Source organism: Bos mutus, chromosome 13 (assembly GCF_027580195.1).
Source record: "Bos mutus isolate GX-2022 chromosome 13, NWIPB_WYAK_1.1, whole genome shotgun sequence".
Classification (NCBI taxonomy): domain Eukaryota; kingdom Metazoa; phylum Chordata; class Mammalia; order Artiodactyla; family Bovidae; genus Bos; species Bos mutus.
This window is the reverse complement of record NC_091629.1, coordinates 462,292-486,134: the sequence shown is the minus strand read 5'-3', so window position 1 is coordinate 486,134 and position 23,843 is coordinate 462,292. Positions and strand designations below refer to the sequence as shown.

The window sequence follows — 23,843 nt, the reverse complement described above, 5'->3', positions numbered from 1 at the left end:
GACTGTATAGAGCTTCTCCATTTTTGGCCGCAAAGGATATAATCAATCTGATTTTGGTGTTAGCCATCTGGTGATGTCCATGTGTAGAGTATTCTCCTGTGTTGTTGGAAGAGGGTGTTTGCTATGACCAGTGCATTCTCTTGGCAGAACTCTGTTAGCCTTTGCCCTGCTCCATTCCGTATTCCAAGGCCAAATTTGCCTGTTACTCCAGGTGTTTCTTGACTTCCTACTTTTGCATTCTAGTCCCCTATAACGAGAAGGACATCTTTTTTGGGTGTTCATTCTAGAAGGTCTTGTAGGTCTTCATAGAACCGTTCAACTTCAGCTTCTTCCGCATTACTGGTCAGGGCATAGACTTGGATTACCATGATATTGAATGGTTTGCCTTGGAAACGAATAGAGATCATTCTGTCGTTTTTGAGACTGCATCCAAATACTGCATTTCAGAATCTTTTGTTGACCATGATGGCTACTCCATTTCTTCTAAGGGATTCCTGCCTACAGTAGTAGATATCAGATCAGATCAGATATCTGATATCAGATCAGTCATGTCCGACTCTTTGTGACGCCATGAATCGCAGCACGCCAGGCCTCCCTGTCCATCACCAACTCCCAGAGTTCACTCAGACTCACGTCCATTGAGTCAGTGATGCCATCCAGCCATCTCATCCTCTGTCGTCCCCTTCTCCTCCTGCCCCCAATCCCTCCCAGCATCAGGGTCTTTTCCAATGAATCAACTCTTTGCATGAGGTGGCCAAAGTACTGGAGTTTCAGCTTTAGCATCATTCCTTCCAAAGAAATCCCAGGGCTGATCTCCTTCAGAATGGACTGGTTGGATCTCCTTGCAGTCCAAGGGACCATCAAGAGTCTTCTCCAACACCACAGTTCAAAAGCATCAATTCTTCAGCGCTCAGCCTTCTTCACAGTCCAACTCTCACATCCATACATGACCACAGGAAAAACCATAGCCTTGACTAGACGAACCTTTGTTGGCAAAGTAATGTTTCTGCTTTTGAATATGCTATCTAGGTTGGTCATAACTTTCCTTCCAAGGAGTAAGCGTCTTTTAATTTCATGGCTGCAGTCACCATCTGTAGTGATTTTGGAGCCCAGAAAAATAAAGTCTGACACTGTTTCCACTGTTTCCCCATCTATTTCCCATGAAGTGATGGGACCGGATGCCATGATCTTCGTTTTCTGAATGTTGAGCTTTAAGCCAACTTGTTCACTCTCCACTTTCACTTTCCTCAAGAGGCTTTTGAGTTCCTCTTCACTTTCTGCCATAAGGGTGGTGTCATCTGCATATCTGAGGTTATTGATATTTCTCCTGGCAATCTAATGGTCATCTGAGTTAAATTCACCCATTCCAGTCCATTTTAGTTCACTGATTCCTAGAATGTCGATGTTCACTCTTGCCATCTCCTGTTTGACCACTTCCAATTTGCCTTGATTCATGGACCTGACATTCCAGGTTCCTATGCAATATTGCTCTTTACAGCATCGAATCTTGCTTCTATCACCAGTCCCATCCACAATTGGGTGGTGTTTTTGCTTTGGCTCCATCCCTTCATTCTTTTTGGAGTTATTTCTCCACTGATCTCCAGTAGCATATTGGGCACCTACTGACCTGGGGAGCTCATCATTCAATGTCCTATCTTTTTGCCTTTTCATACTGTTTATGGGATTCTTGAGGCAAGAATACCGAAGTGGTTTGCCATTCCCTTCTCCAGTGGACCACATTCTGTCAGACCTCTCCATCATGACCTGTCTGTCTTGGGTGGCCCCACACGGCATGGCTTAGTTTCACTGAGTTAGACAATGCTGTGGTCCATGTGATCAGATTGGCTAGTTGTCTGTGATTGTGGTTTCAGTCTGTCTAGCCTCTGATGCCCTCTCTCAGCCACTTACCGTCTTACTTGGGTTTCTCTTACCTTGGAGGTGAGGTATCTCTTCACAGCCGCTCCAGCAAAGCACAGCCGCCGCTCCTTACCTTGGATGTGGGGTAGCTCCTCTAGGCTGCGCTTGTGTGCCATCGCATAGAATGCATTTAATATATGCATTAATATATGATATTTGTGTTTCTTTTTCTGACTTACTTCACTCTGTATAATAGGCTCTAGGTTCATCCACCTCGTTAACACTGACTCAAATGTGTTCCTTTTTATAGCTGAGTAATATTCCATTGTGTATATGTACCACCACTTCCTTATCCATTCATCTGCTGATGGAAGCAACATCTCAGTTGCTTCCATGTCCTAGCTATTGTAAATAGTGCTGCAGTGAACACTGGGGATACATGTGTCTTTTTCAATTGTGGTTTGCTCAGGATATGATAGTTTTTAGGGCTTCCCAGGTGGCACTAGTGATAAAAAACCCACCTGCCAATGCAGGTAGACCTGAGACACAGGTTTGATCCCTGAATTGGGAAGATCCCTTGGAGGAGGGCATGGCAACCCACTCCAGGGTTCTTGCCTGGGGAATCTCATGGAAGGAGCCTGGCAGGCTGCAGCCCATAGGATTGCATGGAGTTGGACACAACTGAAGCAACTCAGTATGCATGCACGAATGGTAGTTTTATTCCTAATTTTTAAAGGAATCACCATTCTGTTCTCCATAGTGGTTGTATGGTTTGCATTCTCACCAACACTATAAACGGGTTCCCTTTTCTCCACACCTTCTCCAGTATTTGTTGTTTGTAGACTTTTTGATGACAGTCTTTCTGATCAGTGTGAGATGATACCTCTGTAGTTTTTATTTGCATTTTTCAGTGAGATATCATCCATGTGATTTGAAAATAATGAAATTTGGTTGGAGAAGATAAAAGCCAGGAAGTGGGCTTGCGTGGCAAAGATGGAAACTGACTTTGTGGACAGCTGCTGGGCTGAGGCTGGTTCCCAGATGCAGTGGAGAAGTGAGCGTGGGATGAATGGGTGGGGAGTCCCCAGTTGAGGAGGAAAGGTTTTCCCAGGCTATTGGCTGAACTGAAAACAGAAGAAAACTGTCTGGCAGCTCAAAGGCAAGGAGGGAGCCTTGTCCTACGTTTTCCAGGGATGAGCTGGCTCCCTGGTGGGCACCCCTACTTCCTGCCTGTGTCCCCCTTTCTCTCCAGCCCACGTGGCAGGAACATGTGTGATGGTTTACACTTGCAGGAGCTCGAGTCTGGTCTGCAGCCGAATCCTTGACCACACCCTACCCGTTTGGAGCCAGAGTTTCCTGAAGGTTTGAGAAGAATGAGCTTCTGTCTTTGTCATCCTTTCCTTTCATGAAGTTGTTTTTCTTATCGGATTCAGGCAAGCAATTAAGTATTGGAGGGCTGGTGGTGCCTCCTTTTATCCATTATTTAGCAGTTTCTTCCCAAATCTCATCTGCCCCAGCAACCCACACAGCATCCTGCCCCCAGAGAGGTGGGTCATTAAGGCTGATGGAAATGAGGTCACCATCTCCACGGGGAGAGATGCTCAGAGGAGGGAGACCTGCAGCTCCCCTGACACAGAGGAAACAGGAGAGGAGGCTGGTGGTCTAGTGTAGGGCAAACATCTGGGTTTGTTCCTGTGATCGTGGATATCACAGCCCCTGTGAGCCCAAGGGGCTCATCTGAAGTGGAAAGGTGGCCTTGTTTCCTTTTGGGGAGAGAAAAAAACCACCCATCATTTTTATACTCCTGAATTAAATTCAGCGTTCTAGAGTAGAAAGTTGAGGTTCCCCCACCCTCCCTTTTGCATATATAGACCTGTAAGTGTCTGCATTTCAGCCTGTCCAAGTTACTAACTCGTGCAGTTAACTCTTGCTGCTGAGGCAGGCCTTCCCTCTGGGATGCCCAGGCAACCAGCCTTCCATTCCTTGCCTTTGCCTTAACCCTAACCCTAACCCTAACCCTTGGCTTAGACACAGCCAAGGAAGGCGACATTTGGATAATATTCCCTTATTTGGCTTGCCACCCTGTGCTATACATTTAGAAAATAAAAGACAGGCCTTTCACAGGAATTACTAATTCTTAAGTAACTGTGTAAATAGCAAGTTACTATGTGGGAACCCTGAGAGCTTTTTTCCCCCAGGAAAAGCTAATGTAATAACATGCTTTTGCAAATATAGTATAATATTATTTTGTACATTTTTAAGAATCTAGTTTTCAAATTTGTAGCTTCTGGAGAAACTAATGTTATATTTTACTTGAGTGATGATTTAGTTAAAAAGACCCTTTCAAGGGACTTGGAAAATGCACGTGTTAAATTATTCTTTTAAGCTTTGATATATAATCAGTCTCTCTGAACCTTGTTATTCCTGGTAGATTTTTGTTCTGTGTCCTCACTTTTTTGGTTTACTAGGTTCTTCTTCTTAAGTATTGAACATTCTCTTCAGGGCACATTCTGATGTTTAAGTAAATGGATGAGAACCAGAAAAAGGATGGTGAATTTCCACTTGATTGCTTTGGATTTTTCTTTGTATTCAAAGATACATCTCAGTGGTTCCAAATGTTCACATATTAGTAAGCAACCAGATAATTAGATATTTCAGATGGTCTCAAAATGTCCATTGTTACAGAAACATAGTTAGCCTCGAGGGCTGCATTTGCCTCCCAGCTTTCATCATGATTTTCTCTAATGCTTTGAAAACCTTGGCTTAGTCCGTCTAGGCTTGTTTTTGTAAATTATGGAAAGTGTGCTCCCCCCACTTTGTATAAGATGCAAAACCTTGAAGAATATAAAAATCTACTCTAATCTTGTCACTCAAAAATAACCGCTGTTAAATTTTAATATATTTTCCAGGCTTTTTCTATGCATAAATAGTTAACACAATTGCTTTCATATTGTGTGTTGTTTCTTTCATTTTTAATTAAATGACATAACTGGGCATTTTTCTCATATTGCAGCATTGCCCCCAAATACTATGTATGTCTTTTGAAACCCAAGAAACCCAGTCTTGGTTTGAAGTGAGTGTCATGGTCCAGTGTATTGCTACCTCTATACTAACAGGGCCGCCCTGTGTGTGTGTGTGTGTTTGTGTAGGTGTGCATGTGGTGTGTGTATGTATGTGTGTGTATGTGTAGGGGGTGTTGTGTGCTGCATACATGTGTGTATGCATGTGTGCTATATGGGTATGTATGTGTATAGGTGTATATGAATGTATATGTGTGTGTGTGGTGTGTATGTGTGTTGTGTGTACGTATGTATATGTGTGTGTGTGGTGTGTGTATATGTATGTGTGTGTGGTGTGTATATGGATATGCACGTGTGGGTGTGTGGATGTGTGTGAGTGTATGTATGCATGTATAGGTTTGTGTGGTGTGTATGTGTGTTGTGTGTGTGTGTTGTGTGTGTGTGTGTGTGTGTGTGAGTGTGTGTGGGGTTGACCCTCCCTCTGGCAGTCAGAGTGCCATCAGTCCCCTCTCAGTCTCCTCTCTTGCTCCGTGTCTTCCTGTCACCCCGTGTGTGTTTCTGGCATACTTATTTTTAGTGTTCCTTCTGCATTGGCTGCTGTGGATCAGAAGCCGGAGGCCGAGCTGCTGCACATTGATCAGCTCCCCTGCCTGTGTGCATGCTCCCTGCAGGTGGTGGGAGCGGACTTGCTCGTCCTGGAGGGTGGGCTTCAGCCCTGGTCGACATCTGCAATGGGTACAAGTGGGACGGCTTCCTTTTGGTCCTCTTTCATGTTTATTTGGGGCCTGAGCTCACTTGTCCTGATGTTGACTTCTAACTGGAAATAGCACCTCATTTTAGATGGTGAGTCCATTTTTCAGTGTGGGGCTAGCTTTGCCTGTCAGCTGACCATATGAAATGCGTCCTGAGTCTATGACTAGAGCTCAACAACCCTGAACCTGCAGGTTAAAGGCCAGGAGCTGTCCTGGCTGCTGAGGGCCTTTCTGCTCTTCAGTTCCTGAGAATCATGAAATGGGTGGGCGCTAGAAACCGCCCACCACCTTGCACCCCACCCTGGGTTCTCCACCCATCTCTCCACCTGCCAAATGGGTCTCAGATTTCTTCATTTACTGCTGGCGCAGTAACAAGGAGAGATGGTGAGAGAGTCATGCTTCTGAACATGTTTAATCTGACATGTCTCTGCTCTTCTCCTTCGCTTAGTGCACTTACCCCTGTTTGGGGTACATCACTCAGATTACTGAGGTGTGAGAGAGGGCACTTTGAGATACAGAGGAGCCACTCTCCATGCAGCTCCCACCATTCTCTGTGTGTTCCTGTCTAAAGTTATCACAAGCATGGATGGCTTGAGCCCTGGCAAGACCCGTGAGCCTCAGATAACCTGTGCACCGTGTCAATGATTGCTTGGCCCATGTGTCCTTTGATTCTTTCCTTCCTGAGATAAGGCTTCCCTGATGACTCAGATGGTAAAGCGTCTGTCTGCAGTGTGGAAGACCCGGTTCGATCCCTGGGTTGGGAAGATACCCTGGAGAAGGAAATGGCAACCCACTCCAGTATTCTTACCTGGAAAATCCCATGGACAGCAGAGCCTGGCAGGCTACAGTCCATGGGGTCGCAAAGAGTAGGACATGACTGAGTGACTTCACTTTCCCTGAGATTAAAAACCTTGCATCTCTTCCTTTCCCTGGAGCACATGCTTCTTCCCATGTGAAGTCTGGCACAGCTTTATTCCAGCCTGTCTTTTCTTTCCTCTCCCTTCCTTCCTGGTGTTGGTCTCACTCTTTATGCTCAACATTCATTCAGCTTTCACTGGATGTCTTCTATGTGCCAGGTCTCTCCTTGAGGCCGCATGCGCAGGGAACACTGTTAGTACAGACTCTGCCTCCCAGGAGCTCACTGCTCTTTACCTAGGGAGCCAGGTGAGCAGACACATGTCCAAGGTGGGGATGGCTTTCATGGTGAGCAGGGGTCACCAGAAACTCAGAGAAAAGTGGACAAAAGTCCATCTAGGAGCCAGGAAAGCCACCTATGGTGAAGTTATGCCCCTTAAAGAATTTACCAGGTCAACTTGGGGCAGAGGGTGTGCAGGCAGAAGGAACAGCACATGCAGAGCTGGAGGCATAAATGGTGTGGCGTGTTGGTGAAGATCAGTTTGCAGGGTTATCTGTGCAGGAATCAAGGGCAGGAGTTGCACTTGGATAAATTGTACTTGGATAGATTGTGGCCACATCATGAAGATCCTTGTATATCAAAATGATAATAGCTAACACATGGGAGCATTTTATAGCTATTAATTCATTTAATCCTTGTAACAACTCTAAGAGGGAGGAACTATTATTGTCTCCAATTTGCAGATGAGTAAATTGAGGCCAGAGAGGCTGAGGTTTACAGGAGGTCTTTTAGACAGCAGGTGGTAGCGCTGGAGTTGAAGCCATGAGTCTACTCTGAGTGACCACATGACCCAGAGGTAATTCTCTAACTGGCAGCCTCTCATAGTCCAGAGCTGGACGTGCTGGCTGGCCCCAGGGTCCTTGGAAAGGTGGGATGTCATGGGGGAAAGGATCTGAGATTTGTGCAGATAATTCTTTCTCTTTGGAGACAGATGGAAACTTGATCCAGGAAGGCTGTTTAGAAGTCCTTGCAATTTTTGTGGGAAATCTGGTGGAACAGTCTTTTTAGAATAACTTTCTCGGAATCATGTATACTGAAAAGGCAATTCTGGAACCTATTTTTAAACCAACATTCATTTATAACAAAGCATGCCCTATATGCTAATGGAGCTTAATGTTTGAATTAAACGAGAGATATGCTGATATTATTTAAAGTACTGATATTTTGCTATATAATAGAAAGGAATTTTTTATTAGATGCTTCTCTTAAGTCTCTTTGGACTTTTCTTCCATTTCTGGGTTGGATGGGAGACTGGCAATTTCACTAATAGTACCTTTGGGGAATCCATGGAAACCAGGGAAAGTAGCTGCTCTGGGACACTGACCTTAATTGATACCTCAACCATGAGACACAAAATGGGTTTCTAGTCATGTTTTTGTAGTAAAATATATACACACACACGTGTATGTACACACATGACATATATATATATATATATATATCAAAGTTTACCATTTTAACTACTTTTAAGTATACAGTTTATTGGCATTAAGTACACTCACATTGTTGTACAACCATCACCACCATCCATCTCCAGAAACTGAAATGCTATACCTCATTAAATTATTTCCCATTTCCCCCCATTTCCTGCCTCTGGCAGCCACTATTCTGCTTTCTGTCTCTGTGAATTTGACTACTGGAGGTATTTCATATGAATGAAATCATACAATGTTTGTCTTGCTGTGTCTGATTTATTTCATTTATAATGTCCTGAGGGTTCATCCATATTGTAGTATATGACAGAATTTCATTGCTTTTCAAGGCTGAATAATATTCCACCTTGGTTTATATAGATAAATCACATAAAATTATTTTATTGAAGTATAGTTGATTTGCAATGTTGTGTTAATTTCTATTGTACAGCACAATGATTTGGATATATGTATGTGTGTGTGTGTCCCACACATTCTTTTTCATATTCTTTTCCATTATGGTTTATTACAGGATATTGAATATAATTCCCTATGCTATACAGTAGGACCTCTTTGTTTTTTATCTTTTCTATATATAATAGTTTGCACCTGCTAATCCCAAACTCCTGATCCATCCCTTCCCCAGCCCCAACCTGGCAACCACAAATGTCTGTGAGTCTGTTTATGTTTCATAAATAAGCTAATTTGTGTCATTATTTTAGATTCCACAAAAAAGTGATAGCATATGGTATTTGTCTTTCTCTGACTTACTTCACTTAATATGATAATCTCTGGGTGGATAAACTACATTTTGTTTCCATTCATCCGTCAATGGGCACTTGGGTTACTCCCATCTTTTGGCTAGTGTGAATCATGCTGCTGTGAACATGTAGCAATTATCTGTTCAATTCCCTGCTTTCAGTTCTTTTGGGTCTTCCATGAGGTCTTAAGTCCTCCTAGATCTGGGTTTAAAAATTCTAGTATGGTTGTGTTTATAGGCATGGAAGTAGCCTCCTTCTTTTCTTTCCATTCCTACCATGTTGAATCAGACTTAATATAAGAGGTGGATTTCAAGAGAAGTGTGTTTTGGGTGGATTCTCCTCCCCACTTTTATGAAATAAGAAGCACAGTGGGCCTGAAACAGGAAGCACTTACTGACAGATTCCAAGCAGGAGGTGGCTGCTCCCTGAGCTGTGCAAGTGCTGGTGGTGTTGGCGGGGAGAAGAGGGCAGAAAGAGCAGTGCCGATCTGGGCACAGTCTAGGAAGTAGAAATAGGGGCATTCATGAATCTGCACTTCATGGTGGGGCATAAGGAAGAGAGAAGAATCTAGAGGGAGTCCCATATTTCTAGCTTGGGGGACCACATGGCCCTGTTAACTAGGAGGACTGGCAAATGGGGAGAGTATTGAGAGCTGACAAATAGTACATCTAATACTTTATAGTGAAGTCGCTCAGTCGTGTCCAGCTCTTTGCGACCCCATGGACTATAGCCTACCAGGCTTCTCCATCCATGGGATTCTCCAGGCAAGAATACTGGAGTGGGGTACCATTTCCTTCTCCAGGGGATCTTCCCAACCCAGGGATCGAACCCGGGTCTCCTGCATTGGAGGCAGACGCTTTAACCTCTGAGCCACCAGGGAAGCCTCTTTGGGTTTCTCCAAATTAGAAGTTCCATGGGCCCACGGATGCTCTGTGAATGCTCTGCAGGGTGGGGATAATTGCAATACAACTGTCTAACGGAACTAGAAAATGAAATAAAGATACAATAGAATTTAAAGTCCTATTCAAAGAGGATGGTTATATTTCTTTACAGATGTTTCCCTTACCATGTTAGGATTTTTTTATTTTGGGCATCTGTCGTGAAGGTTAATATCTTCTTGGTTTGTTTTGAAGGTGACGGATGAAACTAGGTGAGTAATTTTATGTTAAATGTTGTAAGTTTTTCCACCTAAATTTTTGGGTCTTACTCTGAACTTGAGTTTGGGGTGAGTCGTAACAGATGTCATGAGAAAGATAATGGGGTCCCTGTCAGATATACTGATCTTGAGATGCTAGGTGAGCATCCAGGTGGAGGGAAGTAAATGATGGGACATGAAGTTCTAGGGCTCAGGATTAACCTGGGGCTGGAGGTCACCATGAGGTCAACCCAATGCTTAGGGGGATGCGATTGCCAGAAAGGAAAAAAAGGCACAAGAAGAGACCAAAGACAGACCAGCCTCTTCTTTGCTCACCTCTGCATCCGTATCTTAGGGGACAGAGTGGATGATAGACTGAGATGAAGAGATGGCACCTGACCTGGTGCTTCTTCAGTCCTTTATCTTCATATGCCCAGTGCAGACTCCAGAGTGGGAGGAACGGGGTCTCAGTAGCTGAGCTGAAAGAGAAGCAGTGGGTATGGTAGCTGTGCGGGGTAGGGCGGATCCCAGAGAAGGAGGAGGAGAGAGGTCTGGGTGAGGATAGGAGAACCAGGACGAGCGGTGTGCTGGAGGTCCAAGGGAGGAGATGGAGGGGATGGAGTGGTCAACTGTTAGGTTCCAGAGGGCACAGTGGTTGACCAGTGTCCACTGCTTTTGGCTGTTGGAGGCCCTCATGACCTCTGCCACAGTTGTTTGAGGCAATGCTGGTGTGTAATCCAAGAAGTTCTTTCAGTATGCTCTCCCCTTATCTCTTGGATTCTAGATGCTGTCAGTCTGTACATGATTCTTCTTGTCACCCTTCCTGTCTGAAAATACCCATCAGCGACTCAGAATGTGTTCTAAGGACTTCCACTATGCGTTCGAAATACCAGTATTTGAACTCAGACACCTCTAGTTCTCTGTCTGGTGGTGTTGCCTCAAAACTCTTATTATCCCACTGAGGAAACCAGAAGGGAAAGAGACACATGTACCCCAGTGTTCATCGCAGCACTGTTTATAATAGCCAGGACATGGAAGCAACCTAGATGTCCATCAGCAGATGAATGGATAAGAAAGCTGTGGTACATATACACAATGGAGTATTACTCAGCCATTAAAAAGAATACATTTGAATCAGTTCTAATGAGGTGGATGAAACTGGAGCCTATTATACAGAGTGAAGTAAGCCAGAAGGAAAAACACCAATACAGTATACTAACACGTATATATGGAATTTAGAAAGATGATAACAATAACCCTGTGTACGAGACAGCAAAAGTGACGCTGATGTATAGAACAGTCTTTTGGACTCTGTGGGAGAGGGAGAGGGTGGGAAGATTTGGGAGAATGGCATTGAAACATGTAAAATATCATGTATGAAACGAGATGCCAGTCCAGGTTCAATGCGATACTGGATGCTTGGGGCTAGTGCACTGGGACGACCCAGAGGGATGGTATGGGGAGGGAGGAGGAGGAGGGTTCTGGATGGGGAACACATGTATACCTGTGGCGGATTCATTTTGATATTTGGCAAAACTAATACAATTATGTAAAGTTTAAAAATAAAATAAAATTAAAAAAAAAAACACTCTTATTATCCTTATTTTGACAATAAAATGGGGAATGCTTTTCATTTCTGGATTCCCAACCCCCAAGATGCTCAGAGTTTGTGGGAATCTGCATGGATCACAGGTAGTGTGGAAGAGTAACCCCAGGATCCTGGCAGCCCTTGGGTGACCTTGGGCAAGGTAGGATGTATCTACCAATTCCCTGTAGCTTCTGTCCTTGGACTGTCTTTAGAGCCACTTTGCTGAAAAGCAGGCTTGTCATGGATTACAATCTTATTTTTGCTGTTTCTGAGCTACTGCTCTAGCAGACTTTGATGGTGCTGGTGACCATGATGATGATGGTGATGAAGACGGTGATGACAAAAGTAGAGTATGCTGAGTGCCTACCCTTGTTGGCATGCTGTATCCAGTGCTTGACATCTAGCATCTCATTTGACTCCTACATTACAGCCTCATGAGGCGAGTGGTATTAACCCCCTTTGCTGAGTGAGGAAAACTGTGACTCAGAAAAAACTAAGTCACTTTCTCGAAGCCAGTGGGCAGGCATCAGAATCCCCAGCTGGTTTGTTAAACCACAGGCTGCCGGGCCCGTCCCCGTCCCCGGAGTTTCAGATTCTGCAGGTCTGTGATCGAGTGGGAGGAGTAGCGTTTCTTAAGAGTTCCTGGGTGCTGCTGCTGCTGTAGGGACTGCACTTTGAGACCCACTCAGCTCAGAGCCATTCAGCTCAGCAGCAGGACAGGAATGCACCCCGGGCCTGCCCCACTGCCTTTTGATTGGCAGGACGTGCATCTCGGACCCCTGAAGTGGAGGCTTGGTGCTCACGGCCCAGGGTGGAGGGACTAAGGGCTTCCTGGTGGGAGGTTCAGTGGGCAGCTCTTTGTTTTTTGGATGTGATCCTGGCATGCTCAGGGGTAGTGAGGTAAAGGGGAGGGGTGGACGGAGGAGCTGAGAGAAGGGTTTGCCAGAATAGAATCTCAGTCCGTAATGACATCGACCTCAAGGCTGTCTGCTGGGAGCTGGCAGTCCTAAAGCACGTCTGTGTGTCGCGCTCTTCTCCCCACGCCCCTCGTAGGGAACTGTCTGACAGCTGAAGATAAAGACCCCTGAATTCCCTTCATTGTTGGGTCTGGAGGCTCTCAGTCAGGGGCCTCATCTTCTGCTCTTCTGTTTTCCACACAAGGCTAAGTGCTAGGCCCACTGCTAATTGCTAACTCCTCCTTTTCCATCTTGATTTTGATTCTAAAATCATGGAATTTAAAATAGTCATGGAATAGATGGCGTACCGTGGACCCATCCATTTTGTAGATTAAGTTCCATAGCGGTCTTCTTCTCTAGCCCTTACTGTGTATCCATCGGAGAAGGAAATGGCAGCCCACTCTAGTATTCTTGCCTGGAAAATACCACGGATGGAGGAGCCTGGTAGGCTGCAGTCCATGGGGTCACTAAGAGTCGGATACAACTGAGCGACTTTACTTTCACTTTCATGCATTGGAGAAGGAAATGGCAACCCACTCCAGTGTTCTTGCCTGGAGAATCCCAGGGATGGGGGAGCCTGGTGGGCTGCCATCTGTGGGGTCGCACGGAGTCGGACACGACTGAAGTGACTTAGCAGCAGTAGCAGCAGTGTATCCATCAGAGGTCTAACCACTGGTCACAGGTGCACCCCTGAATCATAGTGACCTTGTGAAGTGGCTTCTGTTATCATCCCCGCGTGATGAGTGAGGACCTCCATGTCCTCACTGCACAGAGGCTCAGTGACTTGCCTGAGGGCAGACAATCAGAGTGCGGGCAGAGCTGGGATTGCTGCCAGGCAGCCCAGCCCCAGAGCCCAGGCATGTAACCACAATGCTACTCCATCCCTCAAGCAGACCGTGGGGGCTTAATAAGTGCACATCGAATGGACAGATCAGAATGGATGGGTGTATGAGACGCCAGCAGTCTGGGGTGCTGCGGTCTCCAGTCAGAGTGGGATGCTCTGTAGGCCACCTGCTGTACGTGGCGATGACTCTGGAGCACTCAGGATGCCAGAAGATCCCTTCAAGATGCAGCCCATCGTTTCTGCAGGCTGCTGCAGCCCTTACCTCCACTGGAATGAGATGTGTTTTCCCTCGAGGGGGTGGTTATTGGTATTTATAGAGCGTCTTATAGCTGAAGAGCTCCAGAGGCAATAATTACCTCTTTAATCCTTTTAGCATCCTTCTGAAGAGAGTGAGGTGAACTGGGATCGCCTGCTCCTGCTTCCTCTCCCTGCTTCTCTCCACCGCTGCCCCCGCGGTCCACAGATCACACAGCAGTGATGAGATGGGGCAGAGGTGACGTCGGAGGGTATAAGGCATATTTTGCAATTCACATTCAGAGCTGGGTGGACATGCAGTTACCACTTGTGGGGGACTCCACTCACCTGTATTCCCACTTCCTTTGTACCACCTGGTTGCTAAATAGAGAAATAACCTTCATTCTGCTAAAGAAATCTCACCAGGCATGTTCACTATTCTCATCAAGCTCAAGGAAAGAAAGTTGGAATAATGGAATTTTTTTTTTTCCCTACTCAGTGAATTCTTCTGTCTTGGCAGCTACAGTGTTCAAGATGAGCTATTCAGAGGACTAGCAGAGAAAATAAAAAGGGATGAGGTCTGGGAAACTTCTCTGCATCGTTAGTGGGTTTTTTCCATATGCGTGTGTATGTTATATACACATTTGCATCTATGCCGGCTTCCAGGCCAAGCCTACGGGGTGTGCATGATAAACAGCTTGTGATTGTGACTGTCTTTTGTTACATGGATGAAATCGGATTCAGTGGCAGCACCCGAAGATGGACTGCAAGGAGATAAGGCTCGTTTGGTTATCTGAACTCACCAGTAGGGTGTCATGATGGTGCTGGAGAGTTCTTTGTTTATCCCAGTGTTTTCTCTTACTAAGGTTGGAATCAAACCTAGATAAATAAGATTCTGCTATCTCTGGGGTTCAGGAAAATTTCAGATGTTAGAATCTCCTATGTCAGGGTTGTTAATAATCACTTCCCTGGCAGAATCACGGTGCTGGCTAAGTGTGCAAGAGATAATACAGTCAGAGAAACCCTTAGCTTTTTTTGTGATCCTTCATCATGATAATTTCTGGCTGGATTAGCTTCCTCCTTCCTGCCATTAACAATCTCTGCCCAGCCACTTCCTATGCGTGTGGAGCTGGTGAAGCCCTGAATTCCAGACTTTGGGAGACTCCAGTCTGTGTTGGTTGAGGGGCCATCATTTGGTCGCATGTTTTTTTTTTTTTTTTTTTAAGTGTTTTAATTTTTTTAAAGGATCTGATTTCTTAACTGAGGAACAGCAGCTCCAATTTGGGGCTTGTGCACCCAGCCAAGTCCTGGGACCTGAAAAGGGTGGGGTGGAGTTGGCATTCTGAACGCTTCACTCTGCACTTATCTATGCGTCTGTCACCCCAGAGCTTTGCAGTCGGAAAGACATCGGTACGGCACCAGCTGGGTCTGAGTTGCAGCTCCCCCAGACATCCTCCTGCGTGTTCTGGCCCCAGCACTGGGGTCCCTTCTCCCCTCCCCTCCTCCACGGCCTTCCCTGCAGCCAGCAGCACCCAGTCACTGTTTGCTGTGGTGTTTCACCTCCAAACAAAGAAAGATGTATTAAGATTTGTGATAAAACAAGAAGGAAGCACAAATTAAGACCTTTGAAAACTGGTCACACAGGACTTCTCCCTCCTTCCGTTCAGGAAGGCAGAGATCAGAGAGCTGTCATTTATCTTCCCTATAATTAGAGGAGAGAGCCCAAGTTCTGGGAAACGCCAGGAAAGTTGAGCAGCTCTTCCAGGCCGGCCGAGGCCGGCCAGCGGGAATGTCCGTTTGGGGAAGGATGAGCTCATAGGAGGGGACCACTGTTGCGGTGGAGACGACGATTTCTCCAGGCCTCAGACGTAGAAATGAGCCCCTCCCGGGGGTGGCTCGTGGAGCTCAGCCCAGGTTGTGCCTTTTTTCAGATGTTCTCCTGGTTTCCAGCATGTGTCGTATGACTTCAGTGGAGATGCCGTTTTGCAGCTGCTTCTGGAGTGACCGTGACTCAGGGGGCCAGGCGTGGGGGAGGGGTGGTGGGGGAGGGCTGTGTGCCAGCTGGCAGGGTGCAGGTGTGACAGGAGCAAGTGTGGTCTTCACTGTGTGCACATCTGCTTCCTCATTCGTCTCTTCTTTTCCCCTCTGACCCCAGCCTTTTTCTTCTCTATCCCCAGCACCCATCCAGTGTAGGAAGGTTTTCTACGCAGCTCCCACTGGTGCAGAAAGAGGTGCTTTTCAGATATGTGCGCTGAGCAGAGCGGGAGGAATCTTCCTGGAGGGAATGCTCTAACATTCTGCACATGCTCGCTGCGACCCACATGGGCGTTTGTACATGGGAATGCAAACAGGCCTGAAATAGAATGTATTAGTAAGTGTCACAGAGAAGCGAGGCGTATTTTTAGCAGATATGGCTAAAGCAGCTTATTGCAGTGAGTGAGGGAGATGGAGATGAGGGCAGGGCCGAGTGCTGGGGGCTGAGCGTGGTGGCCGCCTCCTCTGTGCCTCCTCACAGCTGCTGGGGCCCGAGGCTGCCTGGGCCACTGGTGGCTCCTGGAGGATGGAGGACTCCTTGAAGACCCGGTGCTGGCCCTAGAGCCCCTGTGCCCCTGCTTCTGCATAGGGGCAGGCAGCATGGCTGTGGTGAAGCCAGCGGATCACGTCAAGAAGGGCCTTGAGCCCCGAGGTTCAGTAGAGAGGCTCACCCATCCATACGTGGTAGCCACCATTCGCCTCTGTCTTGGTGGTGGATAGGGAGTCCTGGTGACATGGAGCCGTGTAAACAGGAGGAAGTCAGACACTGTTTGGTGGGACTGTGAGCACTGTAGGGTCTTGGGAGGGAAGGCAGAGACTCAGATGGTGATGGCTGGATGATGTGGCCTCAGCCGCACTGCCCCAAACTCTCTCTGGTTCAATTTTTTTTTTTAATCTGTGAGCAGAGGAGATTGTCTCAGATACTCATGAGTCCAAACAAGGTCATAGATCAAAGAAGGTTGGATCTTCCACAAGAAAATGGTTTTAATGGCAAGATGTCATATTATTTTTCCCCCCTGCAGATTAGCTAGGTTTAACACCTGACAGCCATATGGGATGTCACTGCCTCTTGTAGTGGCAACAGAAGAACAAAGTTCAACCCCAGGCAGTCCTTTGGTGTCTCTCTGGGGCTTTGGACAGTGGGCCTGAGGCTAAGACCCTTTCCGCACCCTGAGAGTCCCAGGACTGTGTTCTAGCCCTGAAGTTTGGTTGCCCTGTGTTGGCTAAGTTCCCTCTGGGATCCTCAGCTTTGCGTGGACGCCTGATACCTGCTCCTGAACTCCCCCTTGGAGAAAACAGCTATCACCATTGTGAGGGTTAACTTTATGTGTCATCTTGACTGGGATCTGGGTTGTCCAGACATTTAGTCAGACATCACCTTTGAATGTGTCTGTGAGAGTGTTTTTGGATGGGATTAATATTTAAATCAGTAGACTGAATAAAGCAGATTGCTCTGCATGTGTGGCTGGGCCTCACCCAATCAGTTGAAGACCTGCATAGAACAAAAAGGCTGATCCTCCTGTAAATCAGAGGGAATTCCTGTTTTAAAAAATTTATTTTTAACTGGAGGATAATTACTTTACAATATTGTGTTGGTTTCTGCCATACATCAGCATGAATCAGTCATAGGTATATGTATGTCCAGAGGGAAATTCCTTTTTTAAAAAATGGAAACGTATGTCATCGCTCAGTCATGTCCAACTCTTTGTGACCCCATGGACTGTAGCCTACAAGGGTCCTCCATCCATGGGATTTTCCAGGCAAGAGTACTGGAGTGGGTTGCCATTTCCTTCTCCAGGGGATCTTCCCAACCCAGGGATTGAACCCAGGTCTCCTGCATTGCAGACAGACGCTTTACCCTCTAAGCCACCAGGGAGGCCACCCCCCACCCCGCCCCGCAAAATAGAAAAGTACCCTTTTATTGAGACTTAAGCGTATTTATAGTATTATAGTTTTTAGGTCATATAATCTGTGATATATAATTCTGATGGCCTTTGAACTGGGACATTGGCTTTCTCCTGTCTGACTTTTAATTGAAATAGCAGCTCTTCCTGAGTCTCAAGTCTGCTGGCCTTCAGACTGGAACTATACCATGGGTTCTTCTGGGCCTCCGCTTGCTGACTCACCTGCAGATCTTGCAGCTTGTCTGCCTCGGTAATTGTGCACCAATCCCTTATAATAAGTCTATCGATTCTGTTTTTCTGGTTCTGTTGCTTCTGTTTCTCTGTAGAATGCTGACTAATATATGACCAGCTGCCAAGTACAGTCATACATTGTGGCCCATCCCAGATGCCCCCTTCTCTGTTTCAGGATTTCCTAGGAAGGCAGTGAGTGAGCAGAGCAGTAGAGGCTGGGGTCTCGTGGTTTAGTCTTTGAGTAACAACCACAGTGGGTCAGAGACTTAACAGCCACGGATGCTTTGCTTTCAGAAAATGCAGTGCCTAAAAATTTAAACTGGTGTAACAGGAGAAATTAGGAGCTCATTTTTCAGTTGAAAATAGGATAGTTCACAAGGTCCTTTTAATGAATAAGCTCCCTGTTTTATATGGAAATTTTTGATTTACACGTGGGTTAACTCCACTGGACTCCCAATGCCTCTGCTGCCAGCTTCTCCTGCTTAACCTTGAGCAAACTTATCGATCAACTCACGAGGTTAATAACATGATGGCTGATTTCACAGACTGTTCTTGAACAACTGGCATGGCCCTGGGAGTTGCCCCGTGGCAGAGAGAGCGTTGGTTGATTTGTACCCTTTTTATTTGGGTTTCATTTTATTGGATTGACCCTCAGTCAATATTTGAGTCCTTTTATCATTGTTCAAGGGCTGCAGTAAGCCTCAGCCCAGCACTGTGATGACACATATCCCAAAAGGAAGGTGCTGGGAAACTGGAGTCATTTCTGATGGGTCCTACCAGGGATTCCGGGCTTCCCTTGTGGTGCTAGTGGTAAAGAACCTACCTGCCAATGCAGGAGACATAAGGGACACAGGTTCGATCCCTGGGTTGGGAAGATCCCCTGGAGGAAGGCATGGCAACCCACTCCAGTATTCTTGCCTGGAGAATCCCATGGACAGAAGAACCTGGCAGGCTATAGTCCATTGGGTCACAAAGAGTTGGACATTACTGAAGTGACTTAGCATGCACTCATGCACCAGGGATTCCTCTTACCAGAAAGTGGTATCATTCTCAAAAGAGCTCTCAAAGTCAAGGGGACAGATTTTTCTCTTTGTTCTAATAGCGGAACAGACCCTTAGCAAGAGTCAGCAAATGTCAGTATTATCTCAAATGGAAAGTGTAAAAATATATATTCGTAGATGCTTATTTAATAATAAGCAATGCTTGTGGGCTCCTGGTCCCTACATTCTTGTGTTAACAACCTGGGCAATTCAGGGCTTCTGTTGATGAGCACAAGCTTGGGAAACACTCCCTCCAAGGGGCTCGGAAAACCTTTCCAGAGCTCCCCTCCCTTCCCAGATGTCACCCACGCTCTTTCCCACCACATCATTCAGCCTAAGCTGAAGTGACTGATAACAATTTAGCAGGATGCTTCAGAGAGTTGTGAGTCCAAGGTCAAATTTCCAGTGTTAATTATTTAAAGGGTACAGATTTTTGTTTTCTGAGGATGGAGGCCTCCCAAGCTCCCCCCCACCGTCACAGTGGTGGCCCAGATCCTTTATGTGATGCTGATTCTTCCATATGCTCTGGATGAGGATGCTATGAGACAATGACCCTGGAGTCTCCTGTGAAGCCAGTGAAGAGTTGAGTCGACTTATCTGATCACAGCTGTCGGCAGTGACTCTACACTATACTGGTGTTGGAGTAGATTTTTTAATAGAGACTGTCCACATGGTGTGAACTAATGGAATGATGTCCCAGGCTTCCCTTTCCTGGCAGTTCCTGCAGCGTGTACCTGCGCATGCTCTTTATCAGCCCCCCACTTCATCTCCATCACCTATTGCCTGAGCTTTTATCTTGAGCTCTCACATTCATTGGCCTCAAGTTGACCATCTGCATCTTGGGGAGCTCTTTGCAGATGGAGGCCAGCTCTGCAGAGGGTCGTGTGCTGCCAGGCGCTCCTACACCTTGGGGGCTGCGTTCCTGCCTTTAGCACAAGGGGATCACATTGGTGAACATGATGTCCCCTGCTCTAGATAGCGTGGGACAGCTGTGAACGGGGCAGGCGTGAAAGGTGTGGGTGACACCCGGCTGGGGCCTAGGAGGGAGCTGGCTGGCACCACCCGGGGGAGTTTCCAAGGTTTCCTGGGTACAATCTCCTGGGGCCCCTGCCTAAGAGCAGTGTTCCCTGTGTGTTGCAGCCCTCGCCTCTACTGTGAAGCCTTAATTGGGCTCGGGAAACCACTCAAGGGTTGTCCCCCCCACCCTTGCCTGGTGCTGCGTGGAGGCAAAGGACTCGAGAGACATTGTTTTGAAATTAATTAGAGTGTGATAAGTGCTGTGAAACAGCAATACAGCCCTTGGAGCTGTCATCAGAGCCAGCTGCTGGCAGGGCGCTCTGACACCCTGACTTGCTAGATTCTTCTGCCACCATGGCTGTAAGGTTCCTGTGGTGTGGAAGGGGCCTTTGGGGACCTGCCCCAGCTTAATTAGAAGCCAGGGAAGTGATGGAGGGGAAAGGGAACTTGAAGACAGAAGGAGGAAAGGGGATGGGTGTTGAAGAAGAACAGAATGCCAGCCTCACTATACCTCTGTTGTTTTCCGGGGCGGATTTCATGGCCCCACTCTTGCCTGTGTCCTGCTGAGTGCACACTCCCAGCGTCCATAGCACTGCTTCTGTGCTTCCCACGTGGCCAGCCTGGCAGGTGCCATGTGGTTTTATTAATGGATGAAGCCCTTGAACACTTGCTTATATATTCTTGTCAATAACTTAGCAGGTCACTGTGGCATGTTCACTGACCCACATAACCACAGTCAATATAAACAACCCTTTTGCCCTCTCCATTCTGTTCCCTGGCCTGTCATGAAAAAGATCTTGCTGGGGTCGCCTAGAGGCAAGTGGCAGTGGGGCCAGCGGCAGTGGTTTCTCTGAAGGTTGAGGAGCCCAGGCTGACGTCTGGAGGTGAACAGATGCCAGTGGGCTGCAGAGTGGCCTTGAGGGGAAGGTGTGACCAGCGCCCACAACCCACCTGCCTTACGAAGCATTGGGGCAGGAAGGAACCTTCCAAGATCCTCCCGTACTAGTTCTTAACCTTTTCACATTGCCTGAAATATCTGATGCCAGCTGTGCATCTTCTCACAAGAAAAAGGCATTTATGCACACACACACACCCCTGGAGTTTTGCAGACAATTTCAGGAGTTCCCCGACTGCCTGAAATTTGTTTATAGACCATAGATAAGAGACAGCTGAGCCTGGGTACTCTGGCTCTCCTTTATTCCCTGGTGAAAAGTCTATGGTTCCCTCATTTCTGGCCACTTGGTTAGTTCGTCATTATGGTGGATACTAGCCCTTTATTGGTTATATCATTTGCTGGTATTGTCTCCCATTCTGTTGTTGTTTAATTGCTAAGTTGTGGCCAACTCTTTTGCGACTCCGTGGGCTGTCGCCTGCCAGGCTTCTCTGTCCATGGAGTTTCCTAGGCAAGGACACTGGAGTGGGTTGCTATTTCCTTCTCCAGGGATTTTCCTGACCCAGGGATAGGTTGTCTTTTTGTTTTGTCGATGATTTCTTTTGCTGTGCAAAAGAGCTTAATTAGGTCCTATTTGCTTATTTTTGCTTTTGTTTCCTGTGCTGTAAGAGAGGGATCCAAAAAAATACTGCTGTGATTTATGTCAAAGAATGTTCTGCCTATGTTTTCCTCCAGGAGTTCTATAGTATCCAGTCTTACATTTAAGTCTTTAATCCATTTTGAGTTTATTTTTACATATGGTGTTGGAGAGTTTTCTAATTTCATTTTTTTAAATGTAGCTGTCCAGATTTCCCCAGGACCACTTATTGAAGAGGCTGTCTTTTCACCATTGTATCTTCTTGCCTCATTGGTCATAGACTGATTGACCATAAGTGCACGGGTTTATTTCTGAACTGTGTTCTTTTCCATTGATCGATGTGTCTTTTTTGGTGCCAGTACCATACTGTCTTGTGGCCTAGTTGGGAAAGAATCTGCCTGTAATGCAGGAGATTCAGGTTTGATCCCTGGGTTGAGAAGATTCCTCTGGAGAAGGAAATGGCAACCCACTGCAGTATTCTTGCCTGGGAAATCCCATGGACAGAGGAGCCCAGTGGGCTACAGTCCATGGGGTCACGAGAGTCTGATGCAACCTAGCGACTAAACCAATATACTGTCTTTTTTTTTTTTTTTTTTTGCCACCTTGCTTATTTATTTATTTATTTTTATTTTATTTTATTTTTAAACTTTACATAATTGTATTAGTTTTGCCAAATATCAAAATGAATCCGCCACAGAACACACAATATACTGTCTTGATTACTGTAGCTTTGAAGTGTAGTCTGAAGTCAGGGAGCATTGCATCTTTGTTTTTAAGCATCTGACTGTTCAGACCCAATCCCAGTTGTCCTGTGAGCAGTGTGAAAGAGGCTTTCACTGGAAATACACTTTTGAAAATGTTATCAGTTACATTTTTTGGTAGTGGTAAAATCATACTCTCAGAGAATGAATGCAGAAGGAAATTAAAGACAACTCCAGTGTAAATAGATGAGGACTTCATAAGTATAGTCAATATCTCATGGAGAAAAGATGATGTCTTTTAGCCTAGAAGAGTGCCTGTGATATCAGCCTGTTTGTGTATCTGTTTTATGTTATTCCTTTTATGTGGGGTGGGATCAAATAGGTTGAAGATTAGCCTCCACAGTGAGCATACACTCATTTTCTGGTGGAAGCCCGCCCCCATCTGAGCTTTAAAAAGACAAATGGCAAATAATTTTCATTACTCTAGGAGGTAGATTAAAAAGAATCCTGCTGTGATTTATGTCTAAGCATGTTCTGCCTGTTTTCCTCTTAAGAGTTTTATAGTGTCTGACCTGACATTCAGGTATAAAGTAGATAACTAATGAGAACTTACTGTGTAACTCAGGAAACCCTAGTCAGTGCTCTGCAGTGACCTAAATGGGAAGGAAATCCAAAAAAGGGAGAATATATGTATACGTATAGCTGGTTCACTTTGCTGTTCAGCAGAAACTAATGCAACATTGTAAAGCAACGTTACTCCCATAAAAATTAATTAAAAAAAGAAAACTTGGTCATGGAGCAAGAGAGAAATAAAATAAAATGCAGGGATTACAATATGAGGATGGGGAGGGAAAATACAGTATGAGATACATTGAAGGAATGTTATAGGAGATTTATCTTTGAACTTGAGGCCTGGGTTAATGTAATGAAGATCTCTTCAGCACAGTGCTTGTGGAGGGGGAAATACCATTCCTGCCAGGAGTCTCCAAGGGGAGTTAAGATTGCTCAGCAAGGTGGGGTGTATCAGGACTGGCAGGTGTCATGTTAGTACCGACAAGAAAAGTCTCAGCCATTTATAGTACAGTACATCTGATGAAGGTGAGTACTAGAAGCTTAAGTTCAGTTATAGAAGCAGATTATCTAGGGTGGATTATCACTGGGAAAGGTTGAATCCCAGGCTAGCTTCACTCTGAATATTTTTGGCATGCAGCTTATTTTTGAGCCGGCTTTCCTCCCCAGCTGCTGTGTGCTAGAGAAACACATGCTAATTTTTAACATTTGTTTTATACACACACACATGTTATATTGGAAGGTATACATAGGAAGGCAGACCTGCTTCCTTGTCCCTCGCCCCCACCTGTGTCCTGCCAGCCAAGTGTGTCACCAAGCCTGATGTTGTTGCTTTTGATTTTATATTCACTGTGGCCTCAGGTTATCTTGTCATTTTTCACCTTCATTGGTTGATTGATTCAGATCTATCTCATTGTTTCAAGTTTGATATCTAGTAAAAAAAAAAAACTGATTCTAAACACATGCTAGAACTCAGTGGGGTAAGAGTTACTTTGAGATGGGATTTTTTTTTCAGGTGAAAATCTCATTTAGGATTAAAGACACCTCTGTTAAAATCTGGCAATTAAAAAAATGTTGGGAATTCCCTGGCAGTCCAGTGGTTAGGACTTGGCGATTTCAGGACTGGAGGGCCTGGGCTCAGTCCCTGGCTCAGGAACTAAGATCCTGCAAGCCATGTAGCATGGCCAAAAAAAAAAAGACACTGTGAATTTATGGGCTGAAAACTTAGATTATGGTTCCTTTCAAAGCAAGCACTTTTCCCCCAACCCTTGTGAATTTCTCACAACAATATTTGCTGCCCTGGTGAAAACCCATGCTTTCTATGAGAAGGGAAAAATGCCTT

The 23,843-nt window shown here is 45.8% G+C and overlaps 1 protein-coding gene and 1 non-coding gene across 3 annotated transcripts in view; one reads left to right on the top strand and one right to left on the bottom strand.

The window, feature by feature from the left end:
• The window catches only part of CAMK1D (calcium/calmodulin dependent protein kinase ID), a 396,366-nt gene that overhangs the window by 92,814 nt on the left and 279,709 nt on the right, over positions 1-23,843 (top strand). The gene's annotated exons all lie outside the window — the stretch shown is intronic.
• TRNAW-CCA (transfer RNA tryptophan (anticodon CCA)) lies at positions 9,527-9,598 on the bottom strand. The gene has a single exon. It is a non-coding gene; the product is annotated as a tRNA-Trp (tRNA).